The sequence below is a fragment of the Apteryx mantelli genome, chromosome 12, assembly GCF_036417845.1.
Source record: "Apteryx mantelli isolate bAptMan1 chromosome 12, bAptMan1.hap1, whole genome shotgun sequence".
NCBI lineage: Eukaryota > Metazoa > Chordata > Aves > Apterygiformes > Apterygidae > Apteryx > Apteryx mantelli.
In genome coordinates this window covers 5,198,620-5,217,823 of record NC_089989.1, presented here as the reverse complement: position 1 = coordinate 5,217,823, position 19,204 = coordinate 5,198,620, and the positions used below count along the sequence as shown (strand labels likewise).

The 19,204-nt window shown below is 39.5% G+C and overlaps 1 protein-coding gene across 1 annotated transcript in view; it reads left to right on the top strand.

Annotated features, from left to right (window-relative positions):
* Positions 1-19,204, top strand: part of CACNA2D3 (calcium voltage-gated channel auxiliary subunit alpha2delta 3) — a 512,160-nt gene that overhangs the window by 434,754 nt on the left and 58,202 nt on the right. The window lies entirely within an intron of this gene.

Sequence of the window (19,204 nt, the reverse complement as noted above, 5' to 3'; positions counted from 1 at the left end):
CACTTTGTGTCATCAAACGGAAACCTTAAAGAATGTCCCTCAACCACCTCTCTTATTTTGGGTAATCCTTTGCTGCTACAATTGTATTATTTTTAGCACTCACCATATTAAAGAGATGTTCGTAGGACAAGGTCATTGAAAGTTAAGCACTGTGTGAGGTTCACTTCCAACAATAACGCAGAGGTTGTTTTACATACTCTGAATTGTGGTATAAGAAGTTATTGCTTTTTTTTTTTTTTAATCTTCATGCTGAGTTCAAATTTGGAAACATATGATTAAATCTGTTGATTTGCTTTTCATGTAGATGTGGCTATTTTTTCCTTGTATTGAGATCTCTGAATACACATATTTTGTAAACAGAATTTTCCCCAACCTATAATCCATGTCCTATTCCCATTTATTAGTAATAATACTTTGGTTATGACAGCAAAGTCTGATGTGGTGAAAATTATAGTTGTGACACAGGTAGAGATTTGCCAGAAACAGAATAACCATGAAATCTACTCTACTTCTGGCCTCTTAAACAACCAGCAGAATTCTTTTCAGTTGTCTGATGTGGTGCAGCAACTGTGTTATTGTGACTGCTTAAATTAACTTGTGTCTTGTTGTAACAAGATACGTTTCCCATTGCAATAGGCAAGACAGCCCAATGAACTAATATCCTATCCCTGTTTGCTGGTGGGGGCAGTTCAGCGTCTGCTTTGCCAGCATACATTTTGTTACAGCAGTTTATTGCCTTCTATTTTGAAGGCGAAGTATGTACTAGAGTCATCTCTTTTATGGAAGAACATCATGTGAATTAAACAAACTAGCAGGAAGGAAGCAATTTAAACAAATAATTCAAATACATAAAAGCTATAGCATTCTGCTTTCACTATGTTGTATTTCAAGTCCGGGCAGACATGGTTTAGTTAAAAAAAAAAAAAAAAAAAGTTCCTAAAACCATAACAGACAATTCCTGTACATGCTTTCTGTTAGATTTATTTTCCTTCTGCTTTTGAATGGGAAGGTGTTAAAGATGCAACAGTTATGGGGAAATTGCATGAGTGTTAGCCTTGCTAATGTATGTCTCCTGATTAGTAAAACAGCTAAACTCTTGCTGAAGACCCTAGATGCAACTCCAGGCAATGCAGACTCCTCTTCGTTTAGGATTAGGAGTCAAAATAACTCGTGTGAAGTAGCCCATGGTTCTCATGTTAAACCTCCCCCACCACAAACTGGCACTTAAGAAAATGCCATACTGCATCATTGAAAAAGATTTTAGTTTTTTTCCAGCTATGAGTCAGGATGCAATGCAAATAAAGATGAGAAGACTCTCTTGAATTCCTCATGTTTTTGTCTGTACAAAGGCAATCTTTGCGCTCAGAGAGCTCTGGACCCACTCAGCTTGTGCCTAGCAGGTAACTAGATTTTCAAAAGTGGACAAGAATTAGAGTAAGACCAAGGAGCCTATTCCTGCCTACCTTTCAGAAGAGAAATCTAAGCCAACGGACCAAGCCAAATTTGGCTTGAGGTACATTTTAACCTGAAATAGCTGGCCATATTTCCCAGGAGAGGTGAGACTGTGAGTTTGTTTCTTCAGACATTTCATTGGTTAGGTGGGATAAAGGGAGAATTATACCAGCCAGAGATTAAAGACATCAAATCTTGGTCATCACACAGCGTAAGGCGACACCAGTCTGTCTGAGAGGTTGCTCACGTCTGCCTTTGGCGGTCATTACAGATTGTTTGGTTGTAAACCTTTAAGGTGAGAAAAAACATTTTGTAACTCTAGAAATGAGGAAACAAGCAGGCAGTTGTGATTTTTGTATTTTGGATCACTGACTTTGAGGGCAAGAGCACAGTTTTCTTCTCTTTTCAGTGGCTTGTTTTGCCTTACTTGGATACATCTGGTACTTGTTTATACAATGTGTAATTAATCTCTGAAACGCGTTGCTGGAAGTTATCCTTGGGCCAAAAGATTAGTAGGATTCATATATAATCTGGAGCCATGGTTACCTCATGGGACAAAAAATCATTTATAAGGGATATAAACTTTCACACTTATGGGCTTTAATCAACCACTAATGACAGGAGTTATGGAGAAAAACCTTTCCCTGTGGGCAGTGTTTTTCCGTAATTATTATTTATGGGAGTTTTTACTCCTTCCTCTGACACCTCTAGAAGAGGGCAGTGCGCGCGACGCGGCGGTGGAGCGGAGGTGTGAGCTGCTGTGTCGGGCGGCCGCTTCGGGGCTGCCTGGCTGAGGCTTCTCAGTTTAGGTCGGCACTGCCTTCGTCCCCAGACCGTTCTCCTCCTGGTCAGGATGGGAAGGTTCTCTTAACGCTGATACCAAGTCTTTGCTGGTTGTCTGGAGATGGCTGTTTGGGTCAGTCCTTTGCAGATTTTTCAGTTTTCCTCCTTGCTAAGGTGATGCAATACTCTCAGTTCAGTAGGAAAATCAGCCAGCAATTTGTCACGATGCTCTAACTCTAGTGTACTGTAATGCAGGTAGGAGTTGGTCTGGCTTGTAACCGCTTTTCCCATAACTAAATGAGCAGGGATGTATGAAGGTGGGAAGGGGTTACTTGGAAAATACTCAGACACCAGCATTGCAGTATATTCTACTAGACAGAAAATTTATTACAAGGGATGCAAAGCCTTCAGAGTGAGCACAAGCACAGGGAATAGAGATGCTGGATTACTTTACCTTAATTGCAAGTTAGATAAAGTTGCAGCTAGGGGCCTTTAAATCAGATGTTTTGTGTGTGCAGATATATTGTTACCATCTCAAACAGCAGTGATAAAAAACCCCCTTCAACACTGAATCAGTTCCTGACTCGTGACAATGGCCTGTTGTGTATGCCGAACATCTTTGTATGTATAGATAAAATGTATCTCCGATAAGTATGATTAGAGTTAATTAGTGAGTTCCTTTTGCTGTTACTGTAAATAGAAACATATGCTGCTTGACATAAGGTGATAGAAACAAAAGGATCAAAAACTAGGAACTGGAAAATTATGTCTAAAATCAAGAACAGGGTGTACATGTTGTTTTATTTAGACATCTTATATCCTTTTTGTCCTCTCTCAAACACTTTAAAATGGGATCATTTTCACTATCATTTTAGATTGCTTGTTCATGTTTCACCAAAGAAAAAGTTCCTTTTCTAAGCTTTTACTTTGTGTTTTTGTTCTCGTATTTTTATATTTAATAAGAATTTATTTTTATGGTTATAGCTGACCCTAGATTCCAACTTGGGAACAAAATATAAATTTCCTGTGGATTCTGAATGGTTGGTTTACTATGTCAGTTCTTGTAAGAATTGGAAGGATTTTTCCTGAATAACTTACTGAAAAAGGATTTTGAAACATTCTTGGTTTATGAAGAAAGGTTGTAAAATACAGTAAATGTTACTCTCTCTTAAGCTGCTGCTCACCAATTGTGGTACAAAATAAAATTCATAATTCATTAATTCCTTTCCCACTTTTGCTACAAGCAGTGATCTCTATAGTTAAGTAAAATTCTGATAAGTGTTGGCAACCCAGCATTTACCGTCTCAGAAGGAAGCTTTTTCTCTTTGCCCTAGTATCTATATAATAGTCACATGAACACAAGAACTTGCAGAAGTAGGGATGATATTTGCTGCAGTTCAATTCAAATAACTAGACTTCTGTATTTTTCCTACTATTTTGGAAATGGGAATTTTTGTCATTAATTTAAGCAAGGTACTAAATAGCCTGACTGTCTCCCGGCACTGTCAGTGCTTTTAAAGTTCAGCAAATACTTAAGTACTCTATTGGTTCAGGAACAACATGCCCAGTAGCTTCAGATTCAAACTTTGGTGGAGTATCCCTTTTCTGCAAGAGAAAAGCTTGAAGCCTGTACAGCTCCAGAAAGAATCTTACGTGTATTGCAGCAGGTAAAGTATGATTTACCACCTACCAACTCTATTTTAGCATTTGTAAAAGCAGACAATAATCCTCTTCAATAGTGTTATGTAGCAGTTATAACTAGCAGGCCTCTGCATATGATGGATGAGTAGAAACTGGAACATCAATGTTCATTGCTAATGGGACCACTTCACAAGCAGAGTAAGGATGTTGTAAACTCTTTCCATATGATTCCAATGAACAGGAACGAGCCTGATACCTCTACATGCTGCTGATGTGCTTCATTTCAACAACAGACCTGTTTTACAAAGCAGTACATAGTTTGCTGCTTTTCTTGTTTTTCTGTTCTCTCTGAATTTCTGTCATGACAACTGCTTTAACTGAGGTAGCAGCAGGCATAGAAGGTCTTCTGTACACTGCAGCATGCTAGAGATCACATAGGATGCTGTTATCCTCTTTTTTTCCTTTCTTTTTTTAACCTGTAAGCAGATTTGAAACACCAAGCAGGTTTTTAAAATTTCGTTTTTCCCCACATAATGTTTTAAATGAAGTGACAGACTGAGCAAGGTGTATGGGTGAACTTCTCTCCCTTGAAGTTCATGTAGTTGTGCTGTTTTCTGATATGATAAATCCTTGGGAAACTTAGCTAATATAAATGATAATGATGCTTCTGTTCAGAATTTCTAAAATAGGCCACTGAGAGAGCTTTCTTGTTTAAAACAAAAGAGGAAAAGAAAAAATTCAAACTCTTACAGAGCACATTTTATTAATGAGAATTACAATACAGGAAAATCTGGTACAGATTAGCAAAGAACAGTAACAGTGTATCCAAATGGAACTGGTTGGATAATTAAATTCCTTTAATAGGTACTGAAATTTAAACCGCTTGATCCCACTGACGTAAGCATAACTCTTAACAGTCATGGAACTTGATTCGAAAAGTGTAATGTGGGAGAGAACTGGGATGATGATTAAGGATTTCAGATACCCTGGGAGGAGATTTATGCGGGAGTAAAACAATAGGCACTTAAACAAAGCAAAAAGTTGTGGCTATGAAATACAGAAAGAAGCTTTAATAAAAGTCTGTTTATATAGGGGTGCAGTTTATACCAGCATTAATAGAACAAATTGACTGCAATAACCTGATGGCAAGTAAAGGACACTAAGTTTGAAATCTTTAAGGAAAATCCTGGTTTTTGCTGTTCTTATTCTCTTGTAGTACCTGTTCATGTCTCTCTTGTCTGTTTAGACTATATGTTCTTCCATATGTCTGTTTTGGTTTCCTATTTTTATGCCCAGGATTACAAAAGGGCCTCATTCTATGTTTCCTTTTCTCATTACTAGAATATCATTTTCCAATAGTAATTATAATTTATAAAATACCTACAGTGTATAGTACTTTCCTTTTATTGACTTCAGTAAAAATGAAGACAGTTTATAGAGATGTCGTACAACTATTAGCAGGATTTTACCAAATGGCTGACATGCTGTCTGCTAGGTAAGAAAGAAAATGTTTTAGTATGATTGGCATAAATGAGGAAGTGCTGCCAGTCATAATATTGAGCCATGTGTGGTTTTTGTTTGTGCTAACCAAAGCTGTTTGCAAGCTTTTAACTGTAGTTTCTATTTTACTGTCCCCTAAGATGCTATTAGTGTGCTGAAGGGATGAACTTTCTGGGGCAAGCAAATGCATTAGTTGAGAGGATAACAAATTTATGAAAGCAGTTGAGTGCCTGTGGGCAAGCATAATGAGCAATACTGGATAAAAGTAGGTTATTTCCCCTAAAATTGAGGCAACATTTAAATGTTGATCTCCTCTTTTTGTCTTCAATGTTTATATCAGAATTCTGCTTCATCGCCAGTGAATGACACTAAAGTGTACAGCTAATACCTATTACTGTTTAATGCACTCCAGTTTCCCCCCCTGAAATTTGGATTTCGTACAAAGCTGCTTCTATTTTACTACTGTTTAATTTAGGGCGTGATCTCAAAAGTTCCCAATCTAGCTGGGCTTCTTCTGTCCAAATAGCTATAGCTATCTTGGTCAAAAAGGGCATATTTTGATCTTCTTAATTTTCTCTCATTTCCTTCTGCAATATGTTATTTTTGAACATAATGGCAGGGCTGACCTTGGTTTCTCATATTTTGGCTGAGACCTTTTATCCTTTTCCCTTTTCAAAATGACAGTACATTGCTCAGTGTCCATTTTCCCTCCATCTCTATGTTTCAGCAGAGTTAGAGTAGATAAGTTCAAAGAACTATATTACTGGCTTCTCTGTTTCTGAAAGTACTTATTGGGAGAAAGTAGGCTACTGCTTTTAGAAGTTGAAGAAGTTAAACATCATGTTCCTAGCTTAGTGAACTAATCTTTTTCCGCACCTCTGTTTTGTAGTATCAGTAAGATCTTAAATAGGTTTTCATTAGTTACTGCTATGAGTTTCTTTTCTCTAAACCCAGTAGGAAGAAGAAAAAGCAGAGAGCTTCCTCTCCTTAATTCTTTGATGATTTGGGGATGTTTGTGTTCCAAACATAGGCACTTAAGTAAAAATTCATTTTGGGGGCAACTGAAAGAAGCTGTAATGTGCAATACAGGCTTTCCAGTGGAAAGTAAACACCTAGCTTACTCTAATGTATGCCTTTAGCTGGTCATACTTTCACAGTTTTGGAGGTAAGGGGTACCTGTTTGTGAAGAACAGTTCTGCAGACTTTCTTAAATTGAAGTTGAAGGCAGTTTTGAGAGAGAAGTAGACAACAACCTATCTGAAAGAGTCACGTAACTCGTGATTCTGTGTGTAATACTTCATATGAGTGGAACCTGGCTGCAGCTGGTCCCTCAGAATGCCACGCCAGGCCCATTACAGTACAGTGCAGATTTACACTGCAAAAATCAAAAATCTGTTTTTCTCCAGTTTGCAGCCCTCTTTAGTATCACAATACTGTTCCTAAAGCATGTGTTGCAGCTTTAAGCATTCCTAATTAAGAGTTTGGGCCTTGTTCCTCTCCTAAAATCTTAGGGCAAACTTTGAACTCAGCAGAAATAAGATGAAGTGTACAGTTTCACCAGCATGTTATTTTGAGTTGCAGGTGTAGGCATGGTGTGACCTTTTTGTTTCTCTGAATAAGAATAGTGTGAAGCAGTGAATAAAATGGACCACTCAGATTCCAAACTTTTTGGAAATGTGAATCTTGCCTCTTAATGAGAATTTCCTATCCTTTCTGAAGATCTTTAACTGCATTAAAGATGAGTGCCTTATGATCATTAGAAGAAACGCAAGGCTAAGTTATCAAGGGCAGACATTTTTCTTACAGCGCAGTAATTTATATGAGCAATAGCAATGTCTCCACTCTCTTCACCCAATGAAGGGGTTAGACAGTGACTCTCCATTCATTTTTCATACGGAAAACCTCCTGCTTGCCCTTTTCTGTGCTACAGATGATGATGCTTGTCAAAACTAGGTTCCTAAAGTTCTTGTGAAGCTAAGCATGTGAAGAAAAATGTTTGATTTTGAATTAAGAGAGTAGTTTTTTTTTTTTTATTGCTAGTCTCCTTACAGTGTCTTGAAGATTGATAATTAGGATAAATTAGGATGCAAAAATAATTGTGCTGGTCAAGAAATTTTATTAAATATTGTAATCAATATGACACCTCTCCATTAAGGACAAGAGACCACTAGAGAGAAGATTGAAGTCAGTGATGTTCGCCTTTAGATTAAGGAAAGCATTTATGGAGTAGACTTCCTTTATATCTACCAGTAGTGTGAGTGGGAAAGCTTTAAAATTAGTAAATTGGACCTTAAAATCTTAAAGTGATGTTCTGAAAAAAAGTATATGCTGTGTTGTCCCTTTTTCAGACCTTTAGGATTCATACCTTCAAGCTTTTCTCTGGAACTGCAAATAAGAAAATAACCTTTTCTGTTTGTGATCTGAGATTCTTCTGAAGTAAACAGAATCCAGGTCTGGAGCTGCAAGAAAGCCACCGTATTGCTCACACTAAAATATTGGAGTAGGACGAGTTCCATTTTAGCTCATTAAAGGCAATACTTTTCCTGCTGTGGCATAAGGCTATTTAACGTGGCGTTAGACTCATCTAGCGCCTCGTGGTTTGAGATAGGGTTTCATAACCACCTAGCAATAGGATGCAATGAAGTTGCACTGTGCTTCAGCAGTGACAGTCTGCCTCTGTCTTCCAGTTCACCTGGTCAATCACAGATTCACCCAAGGAAGAGGATCTCTTAAGTGACAGGTAGTTTCTAAAAGTTTTATTAGCTCAGCTATTCTAGATTTCTCTTTCTGTTTCTCTGATCTGCCTATTTCTTTTTTATTCCTCTGTTTGGGTATCATTTTGAGCATTATTGTGTTCCTGGGTCCCCTGTGCACATCCTCTTTTCTTCCACCTAAAGATTTAATCTGGGATAAAGTTGAGGATTTGAGACATTTTCCCTAGCAGCAGTAGTTCTGACTGATCATAATGGAAGCTGTAAATCTGAGATACGTTGACTGCATATGAGTATGCAGAGTCGATATGACCCTTTCTAGGTGCATGGACCTACTGTGTGTGTGTCACACTAGTGGCCTACAAATGTACAGTAACTCCAGCTCATTTACCCATATCCATGTATGTCCCAAAGTCTGAGGCAGAAATGCAGCAATCCTAAACCCACTGTACCATAGGACAATGGACACTAGGGCATCTACTTTGGACATCAAGAAAACTTCACCAGGAAGGCAGTGTAGCAATGGAAGAGACTGTAATCTGGTTACCATGTATGATTGCCATTCTTGGAAGTTTTCAACACTTGGCTAGACAAAGCCACAGCTGACTTGAGCTAGCATTGCTGATAGTCCTCCTTCGAATGGGAGATGGGCTGGATGATCTCCAGAATTTCCTTCCTAACAACAGTTCTACGCATCTACATTTTGCTATTTTAAGCAAACTATTTATAAAATAAAACTAAAAACTAAATGATCAGAGAGATAATATTTTGTGAGTTTTTAGAACAAATTAAGTAAATTCAGTAAATCAGATTAGAGTTGCAAGCTTTCTGTAAAAATGGTTCCCATGTGAAACTTGTTTTTTCCCATAGCTATATCAATTTTAATTAAATTTTCCAACAAATATTTATTGTGTAGAAATTGTTCTACTTTGGTATGAATTCAGAAGGCAAACAAATTTGAAATCTCCTGTGACACAGAACTGTCTTATTTCAACCAGCTTTAAGAAAGATGCTTTTTAAAGGGATCCCTGTGCTGTCTTCCGAATGTGTCCTGTATTTTATTGTAATTCACAATAGAGAACTACTTAGAAGAAGGGTTTGTGAATGGAGACTAGTCACTTAAACAAAAACTTCTTTCCTACAGTACAGTATACCTCAGTGTGCTGAAACCCATATTGCTCCACTTGGATTACTGCTGCAGTGCCTAATGCTGTAAAATTAAACTATTCTTTGCTGATTTTTTGTAAGCTTCCACTAGTGTTTCAGATGTGCAGACCTCTCATAGTAATTTTGCCGTACATCTTATATGCTTGTAGGGGTAACTTCTGTTAGAGTCAGTGAACTCCCACTGTGTGATTTTAGAAAGTACAGTACTGGGGGGGAAAGGGTGGAAGCTTGTTAGAGGCTGCTTCTGCTAGTTGTAGTTTTAGACTAAAAATTGATGAGGATATGTTTTGGTAAGATTCTTATATTCTAAATTTTTATAGGACAGTAGGCCCAGTGTTTTTGGAAGAGGGACTTTGGCTCCTGGACGAAAGGCTCCCCATTCTGTTTTACAGTTTTAAAGATCAGAGCCTGCCGCATTTTTCTCACCCAAGAATGCTCCATACAAGTTGTCATGCTTGCTCCTGAGTCCCACCTAATCTATAATATATGATTGTAAGAATACTTAAATATCATTGCTTTCATTCATAAATTTCAAATCACTTTTCCTAAGATGCTAAGTGTGCTTCCTCCAGTTTCGCAGACAGGGAAATGGGGTGCAGAAAAGCGAGGCGAATTACTCGAGGTCACGCTGCAGCTGAACAGGGGAGCCAGGAGCAGAGCCTGACCCTGGGGACTCCCGCTCAGTGCTTTAGCCACTGGACCACCCTGTCTTCATCAGCACGCGTTCCCTGATGGGAGTTCCTCAGGAATCCAGACGCTGTGGGGTGACGTCCTTACATATGAAGGCTACAAAGCAAGACCGCTATTGTCATTTAATCAAGGAGATTATTTTACAGATATAAGGCCAGTTAACACATTTTAAGTTTGATAAGCAATGGCAATGCTGTTTCCTGTTTTTCAGAGATTAAAATGGACTGAACTATGGAAAGTTTTCCATGGTAAAGTACTGCTGTAAATGTTTCTCCTGGTAATGCAATTAGGAAATATTGGCCCCAGCTAATGTAACTTAAACAAAACATGTTGTCCTCGTCAAACTTGTTCAAGTTGTTAAACAGGCATGGCCTTGTCTAAAAAGAAAACAGGGGCATATAGTGTTTCCATGGAAACTCAGTTAAAATGCTGATTTGTGGATATGATCATAATCAGTACCATAATCTAATCTGATTGAATTAAATGAAAAAGAATCTTAGTTATGAAGTCAGCACTCTATACGAGTATCTCTACACATGCAGAAGTCATGTCTGTCTTCTGTCCTTATAGATGCTTTCTAGCTGCATTTTGGATAAAGCAGGAAATTTTGAGTGGAACTCTTTCCTTTTTCCTATGGTCAGTTTAACCATTTTTAATGCAAAATTTATTTAAGATCAGAATTTAAAATAAATCTCTCAACAATACTTTACTGAAGTTGGTAATAGCTAGCTGAATCTTTAATGTTTGTGTATAGTTTCCTTTCTTAATGAAAGTGGGATTTTCCCTTGGGATAATGCATGTTGGCTCTATACTATGAAAAAATAAGATAATCTTTACTTCCCTTACAGACATGCTGAGAAGATTTGTAAATTCTGAAAAGGATTCTGGCATCCTTGTTTGAGAGATAGCAGTAAAGTGCAGAGTTGATTGAATTTGACCCTATTAGAAAATTAAATATGTTTTATAAAATGCGGTGTAGCAACATTTCCAAGAGGACCTCTGTCAGTTAGAACTGGCATTTTGCAAAGTGATATTTCAAAGATATCTTGTTGCCTAGTGGTATTGGTAGGAACATAGTAGAGACTTCAGAGAAAAACCCTAACTTTTACTGATTGCCATATGAGATAAAGGCTTCTGGAAATCCAATCAGTGTCCATCTACTTTTGGTACAAGCCGTAACAGCTACAAAAACTTGGCCTTTGGAAGCTTAACTTTATAAGGCAGTAATAGGTTGGCCTCTAAATGACTACATCATTTCTGAAAGTTCTTGCCAAAAGTCCTTTTGCCTGTAGGTTTGAGGGCTTTTTGCATCCTCCAGGGCTCCATTCTGGAAGGTGCTAAGTGTTCTTATCAGATGCTGAGCATCCCTTAACTCTCACAGACTTAGGAGCACTAGCAGTGCTCAACACCTTCTAGGCGAAAGGTCCAGATGAATTTGCACCTATCTTGCAACTTAGTAGAAGCAGAAGCTATTTGGGATGATAAATCCTTATTTTAATGGAATGTCAAAGACAGCTACCTTTCAGCAAACCTTCCTGATTTATTTCAAAGCTATTCCATTAAAGAGGATTACAGCTGGTATCCATGATATTGATTTCTCTCAAACAAAATATTAATGTATACTTCTAAAATATGCTTTACTGCTGTATCGACAGCTAAATCCTACTAATCATTAGGGTATAAATAGTAATATACTACTTGTTGAAGCATCTGGATAACGGTTTATATGATGTAAGTATAGCACATTTGCGGGGCTATTGTGGCAGTCATGTCAGCACTTATACTGTTTCCAGAAGTTAATAACTCACACAGAGAGTTTCACTCATAGTCATAACTTGGCACACAGGTCTCAGTCAATGACTGCATTTTATTAAGAAATTTTAAAATTCTGCCAGGAACTTTTAATTTTATCAGTCTCAATATTTTTTAGACATTTTCTTCCTTTGTTGTTTTTTTTTGGAATAGCCATTCAAAACATTTATTAAATATGTATTTGGCCATAAATTAGTCAGTAGATTATTTTTTGTATTTTGTGGCATCAGGAAGGTAATTTGAGCTTCGTCTAATGAAGCAAATAAGCTTTTGCTTAATTTTCAGCAATATGAAGATCTCTATCAGTTCATGAATATGCACAAGATCAGACTTAAGCAAACATTTCTGCTAAAGGTTGTGTAGGCTTATGTTTCTGAAGCTGTTACCTTGTTCTTTCTCCAGAAATGTGACAAGTAGACAAATCAAATAGAAAGCTATTAGTCTACCCCTTAATACCTGATCTGTTAGTTCCACATTACCTATTTTTTGCAGTTCACACATCTGAACTTCAAGCTACAGAAAACAATCAAAGAGAAGTAAGTTAGAGAATGTGAAAAAGAAAAACTTGCATTTTAGTGTACAGGGAAATCTTCCAGTGTTATTAATTAAAGATTATCTTTTATTCTGGTATGGCTTAAATCTCTCATTCGGGATATTCAGGATCACTAGCTTGTAGGTAGCTCATATCCTTGTTGAACAAATAGTCAGCTCTGCTCTTTTCTGCATAGAGATTAAATGAAAATGCATTTTTGATTCAAAAAAATGAAAAAAAAAATATAGGCAAACCTGCTTTTGCAGATATTACTCTTCATGGAAAATTGATGTATATTTTTTGCTGCCACTGCCTCTTACCAAGTTCAGTAAAACCACAAACAAGAAGGTTTGTATAGGGTGGTTGCAAGTCCATCAGCACTATTTTTTTATATTTACAAATACAAAATATCTAATGGAACTATTCAAGTAATTTTCAAACACACAGAGGTGTTTGTGCCAAGTATTTTGGTTACATACATTTTTATGTACATTTCTAAATCTATAAATTACCACCATGTGATTAAACATCAAAAATATGGTTAAACAAATTAGTGGTCTTAGAAAAATAAGAACAGGAAAATTAGTCTGGAACATTACAATAAATATGTATTGACTTATAAAATATCCAATAGAAACCCTGTTGAAAGGATAGCAATTTATATTCATGATCAGGTACATCTAATGTATTATTTGTCTTCAAATAATATTACCCATCTTTGTAGTAACTCAGATGAATTTGCTAATCACAGTATAGCACAAGCAGTGTTGCTATTATTATTATTACTATTATTATTATAATTTTTATTATTCAATAAGAGATCCGCAACTATTTCCAAATGATGTGATTTGATAAAATGCTGGTGTTTTCTCACCCAGTGTCCCAAGTCTTTTTGACTAATAGGATTTCCTGTATTCACAAACTTTGTATGCAAGCAAGTACCTATGACGTTAGCTGAGTAGAGCAAGCAGTTGGTAGTCAGTGTGTCCTGGAGGCAGGACAAATTGAATTCTGTGAGTCTTTTTTACCCCCTCCTGGCTAAGGTAGGTAGTAGTAGAAGCTCCATGTCTTGGCTTCTAGATCGATGCGGATAAAAGACAAAAGGCATTGAGAAAAGGCATTGAACTGAAGGGAAGTTGCAGGTTGGGGGGGGGAAGTTTAAACATGTGGAATGGCTGAGGAAAAGCAAGAGAAGAAAGTTGCATATGGGAGAAATTGGATGGAGACGTCACAGGTTCATTTTGCAGTGAATGCCATAAAATTTACCTTTAATGTCTTATCTAAAGAATTCTGTGTCTAACAGTATGACACCTTGTAGCCATTCTGCTGTGTTAGGATTTCAAATTGGGAGGAATAAGCCTTTTTAGAAATAAGAGCAATTGACGTTTCACCCATTTCTGAAATCAGCCTTTCTCATGAGGCTGAAAAATGTTGATCAGCAGTCTTTTTGTCAACCCAGTTGGTAGCCAAGATCAAATCTGAAAAAAAGAAGACACTGTCAGGAAGTTTGCACACGTTGTATTTTAGTTACAACTGGAAGCAGAGAGTCTGACATCTCCTAAGAGAATCTGATCACAGCCTTCAAGAGTTCAGATAAGGATCCGAATTTCTGGATGTTTGTCTAAACTCTGTGCCTCTTGAGATTCATTAATGGCAAACTTGAAACAGAATCACAGAATCACAGAATCACTGAGGTTGGAAGGGACCTCTGGAGATCATCTAGTCCAACCCCCCTGCTCCACCAGGGTCACCTAGAGCACATTGCACAGGATTGCATCCAGGCGGCTTTTGAATATCTCCAGAGAAGGAGACTCCACCTCCTCTCTGGGCAACCTGTTCCAGTGCTCTGTCACCCTCACAGTGAAAAAGTTTTTCCTTATGTTAAGATGGAAGTGTCTGTGTTTCAGTTTGTGCCCATTGCCTCGCGTCCTGTCGCTCGGCACCACTGAAAAGAGTCTGGCCCCATCCTCTCGACACCCTCCCTTCAGATACTTGTACACATTGATAAGATCTCCTCTCAGCCTTCTCTTCTCCAAGCTAAACAGGCCAAGCTCTCTCAGCCTTTCCTCATAAGAGAGATGCTCCAGTCCCCTAATCATCTTTGTGGCCCTTCGCTGGACTTGCTCCAGTAGTGCCACATCCCTCTTGTCCTGGGGAGCCCAGAACTGGACGCAGTACTCCAGATGTGGCCTCACCAGGGCTGAGGAGAGGGGGAGAATCACCTCCCTCGACCTGCTGGCAACACTCTTTCTGATGCAGCCCAGGATACCATTGGCCTTCTTGGCCACAAGGGCACATTGCTGCCTCATGCTTAACTTGGAGTCCTCCAGCACTCCCAGGTCCTTCTCAGCAGAGCTGCTTTCCAGCAGGTCAACCCCCAGCCTGTACTGGTGCATGGGGTTATTCCTCCCCAGGTGCAGGACCCTGCACTTCCCTTTGTTGAATTTCAGGAGGTTCCTCTCTCCAGCCTGTCCAAGTCTCTTTGAATGGCAGCACAGCCCTCTGGCGTATCGGCCACTCCTCCCAGTTTTGTATCATCAGCAAACTTGCTGAGTGTGCACTCTGTGCCTTCATCCAGGTCATTGATGAAGAAGTTGAACAAGACTGGACCCAGTACTGACCCCTGGGGGACACCGCTAGCTACAGGCCTCCAACTAGACTCTGTGCCACTGATCACAACTCTCTGAGCTCTGCCATTCAGCCAGGTCTCAATCCACCTCACTGTCCACTCATCTAACCCACACTTCCTGAGCTTGTCTATGAGGATGCTATGGGAGACAGTGTCAAAAGCCTTGCTGAAGTCTAGGTAGACAACATCCACTGCTCTCCCCTCATCTACCCAGCCAGTCATTCCATCATAGAAGGCTATCAGATTGGTTAGGCATGATTTCCCCTTGGTGAAGCCATGCTGACTACTCCTGATCACCTTCTTGTCCTCCACATGTGTGGAGATGGCTTCCAGGATGAGCTGCTCCATCACCTTTCCAGGGATGGAGGTGAGGCTGACTGGCCTGTAGTTCCCTGGGTCCTCCTTCTTGCCCTTTTTGAAGACTGGGGTGACATTGGCTTTCTTCCAGTCCTCGGGCACCTCTCCTGTTCTCCATGACCTTTCAAAGATGATGGAGAGTGGCTTAGCAATAACATCCGCCAGCTCCCTCAGCACTCGTGGGTGCATCGCATCAGGGCCCATGGATTTGTGGGTGTCAAGTTTGCTTAAATGATCTCTAACCCGATCCTCCTCCACCAAGGGAAAGTCCTCCTTCCTCCAGACTTTCTCTCTTGCCTCCAGGGTCTGGGGTTCCTGAGGGCTGGCCTGACCAGTAAAGACTGAAGCAAAGAAGGCATTCAGTAACTCTGCCTTCTCTGCATCCTTCGTCACCAGGGCACCCACTCCATTCAGCAAAGGGCCCACATTTTCCCTAGTCTTCCTCTTGCTCCTGATGTATTTGAAGAAGCCCTTCTTGTTGTCCTTGACATCTCTAGCCAGATTTAATTCCAAACGGGCCTTAGCCTTCCTCGTCGCATCCCTGCATACTCTGACAACATTCCTATATTCCTCCCAAGTGGCCTGTCTCCCTTTCCACTTTCTGTATACTTCCTTCTTCTGGTTGAGTTTTGCCAGGAGCTCCTTGCTCATCCATGCAGGTCTCCTACCTCCTTTGCTTGACTTCCTACTCATAGGGATGCACCGCTCTTGAGCCTGGAGGAAGTGATGTTTGAATATTAACCAACTCTCTTGAACACTCCTTCCTTCCAGGGCCCTCACCCATGGGATTCCTCCAAGTAGGTCCCTGAAGAGGCCAAAGTTTGCTCTCCTGAAGTCCAGGGTTGCGATCCTACTTGGTGCCCTGCTGCCTCCTTGCAGGATCCTGAACTCCACCATCTCATGGTCACTGCAGCCAAGGCAGCCCCCAACCTTCACATCTTCCACCAGTCCTTCTTTGTTTGTTAGTACAAGGTCCAGCAGCACACCTCTCCTTGTTGGCTCCTCCACCACCTGGGTCAAGAAGTTGTCACCAATGCTCTGCAGGAATCTCCAGGACTGTTTGTGCCTAGCTGTGTTGTCTTTCCAGCAGATATCGGGGTGGTTGAAGTCCCCCATGAGAACCAGGGCCTGGGATTGTGAGGCTACTTCCAGCTGTCTGTAGAAGGCCTCATCGACTTCCTCTTCCTGATCAGGTGGCCTGTAGTAAACACCCACAACAGTGTCACCTCTATTAGCCTGCCCTTTGATCCTTACCCATAAGCTCTCGACTCGCTCTTCATCCACCCCTAGGCACAGCTCAATACATTCCAGTTGCTCTCTCACATAAAGAGCAACTCCACCACCTCGCTTTCCTGGCCTGTCTTTCCTAAAAAGTACGTAGCCATCCATGACAGCACCATGACCACCACCCTTTGACTGGGATGTGAAAGGAATACTGGCTAAGCTACACTACCTACCAAGGTTAGGACCTCAGTTATAGGAAGTAAAACTAGTGCAACTTTTCTTGAGAACATTTCATGTCATGAATCCTCCCTTAAGATTTATAAATGTACTTACAAATATATACTCTTATTTTTTGTTCCAGTCGTGGGATGTATGTGAATATTGCCAAAAAATGAGAGAGCAAACCCTATAAAACTAGAAAATGGTTTGGGAGTTATTAAAATACAATCACAGTTTCATTATTTTAGTCATACTGTGGTCAGATTTCCATCTTTGCATGCTTTTGGTACCATCAGAATTCAGAAATATTTGTCAGACTAGTGGCCACGCAGGGAGGTGCGGGAAGAAGGTGCCTGAAGGCTCACAGGATCTCCTTATAAAAATTCTGCCACCAGTGCAGTTTTCCTGCTGTTGATAGAGTTTGCCCTCTCTCTGCACGCTGCTGAAGCATTCCTGAGGCTAATAAAAATACTACCCAACCCACTTTTTATTTTTGCTTTCTTTTATGCTTATGGAATGAACCAGGTGTCAGGGATTTTCTAAAAATCACAGGGAGGATACTGCGGACACCAGACACGGCTTAACTGTGCCCCACCTCACCCCTTCAAATTGTACAGCTAAAATGGCTATTTTGTACTATCAATGTGCTCCTTGTATTTCTCAGGAGCAAGGTATGTATCTTTCCAGCATAGTGCACTTAGTGTAATTTTACATGCCAAGTGGTTACCTCCCTCCAGGCTTATGGGAGGTTGTTTTTTTTTTTCCTTATTGGAAAAATTACGGATGGATTCCCAAGTAGCTCCCCTGAGCTGTGCTCCTGGTACACAAAGTTTATCATGGGGTAAAAGAGTAGGTTTTTGTGGGAGCCCTTTGTTGCAGTATTGGCAACACATCAACTACTAACTTGTAAAGTTTGAAATACAGCATAACTGTCTGAATGATAATTTACAGATAACCTGTTTCCCTCCAGCCTCCTCAATGAAGCCTCTTGAAAAGGCAATGTACTTTCAGTCAACGGCCTCTATAATTTTTGAAGTTTTCACTCAATTTATATCCTTTTTGTGTTTCCTCCTGCTCCTGCTGCTACTTCATTAGTCCTCCAGAAGGAAGATATGTGTCAGGGAGTCAAAGGGAGTCTGGTTTATGATGGTGTTAACAGACTGCCCTCCACTGTTCAGGTTGTCAGGGGCTGGCTGCGAACCAAGTGCTTCACCTTTCCCTGGTGGGTTGAGTTTGGATGAACTTAGGCCTCCAAGCAGTCATCATCCTGCTCCCCCTTCAGCTTGGCCTCACATCAGGTTCCCAGTATCTCCTCCCTTTCTGCCTGAGCTTGGCCTCCAGGAAATACCAGTTGCCACTGCCTTCCCTGTATCTTGGGAGTCTCCCTCCGGACAACTGCTTCCACCACTAATTCTGAAAATATTCTGGGAAAAAATAGTAGGTTTAAGGTCTGTGAATAAAGTGGCAGAACTTCAACTTTCTCTTATCCCTGTAAGAAGAATTCACACATTTACATGTAGCATCCTAATAGTTCTAATGAAGAAAGTATTTTTTGTGTTAGTTAAGAAGTTATGACATATTATGAACACTGTATTGTCTCACATAAAAAGCTTTGACACTGAATTTTATATATATGTATATAAATATATATAGATTTATTATTATATATAAATTTGATGCTGACTTTATACACACTTACAAATTAGACCTATGAGTGATCATTCCACTTACTTGAACACAGGAAAATAAAGTTAGGATGCCAGTAATGATAGCCAAGTTTTTTTCTGAATATTGTTTGGAAGGCAAAGCTATGTGATAATTCAGACTTTGAGATTATTTGTATTTTACATTTGTTTCTACGTTGATAAGAGACTCATATTTGGAAAGAGCAATCTGTAAATGTTATTGAGGTTCAGATTTAGATAGAAAAGGTAGGTGCAGATTTACATGTATTTTAAGTGGATTTAATATTAAAATAATTTTAAGGTATCTAAATATGCAATAGACACCTAAATGATAACATCTATTTTTCACTACATTTGGAGCCCAAGAGAGATTCAAAGCTTCCCTTCAGTTATGTAATGTTACCACTTGACATTTTTCAGTTGAGCAATAAGTCTTTCTTCTGCTGTTTATCAATGAAAAGGAAGTGTGGGTAAAGATGAAAAAAATGGGTAAAAAAGTAAAGGATGAGGAAATCTTTCATAGTGTTGGATCTTGGTGTCCTCTTCGGATCTGGCATACTTTTGCTAAGCATTTTTAAGCAACGGTTTGTAATATTCCTTGAATTTCTTGTGAAGTATGGATTATCCAGATGCGTATAGTAATGTAACGATAGAAGCTAGAGTGATCGTATCTGCATAATAAAACACTGTTCCTTGCCCAGAGAGAGAGTTCTGCTCTGTGATTCATGCCTATTTGTGACCTTAACATGGTTTGGTGAGTTCACCTCTGCAATGACATTAATACCAGGCCCCTAACTAAAAC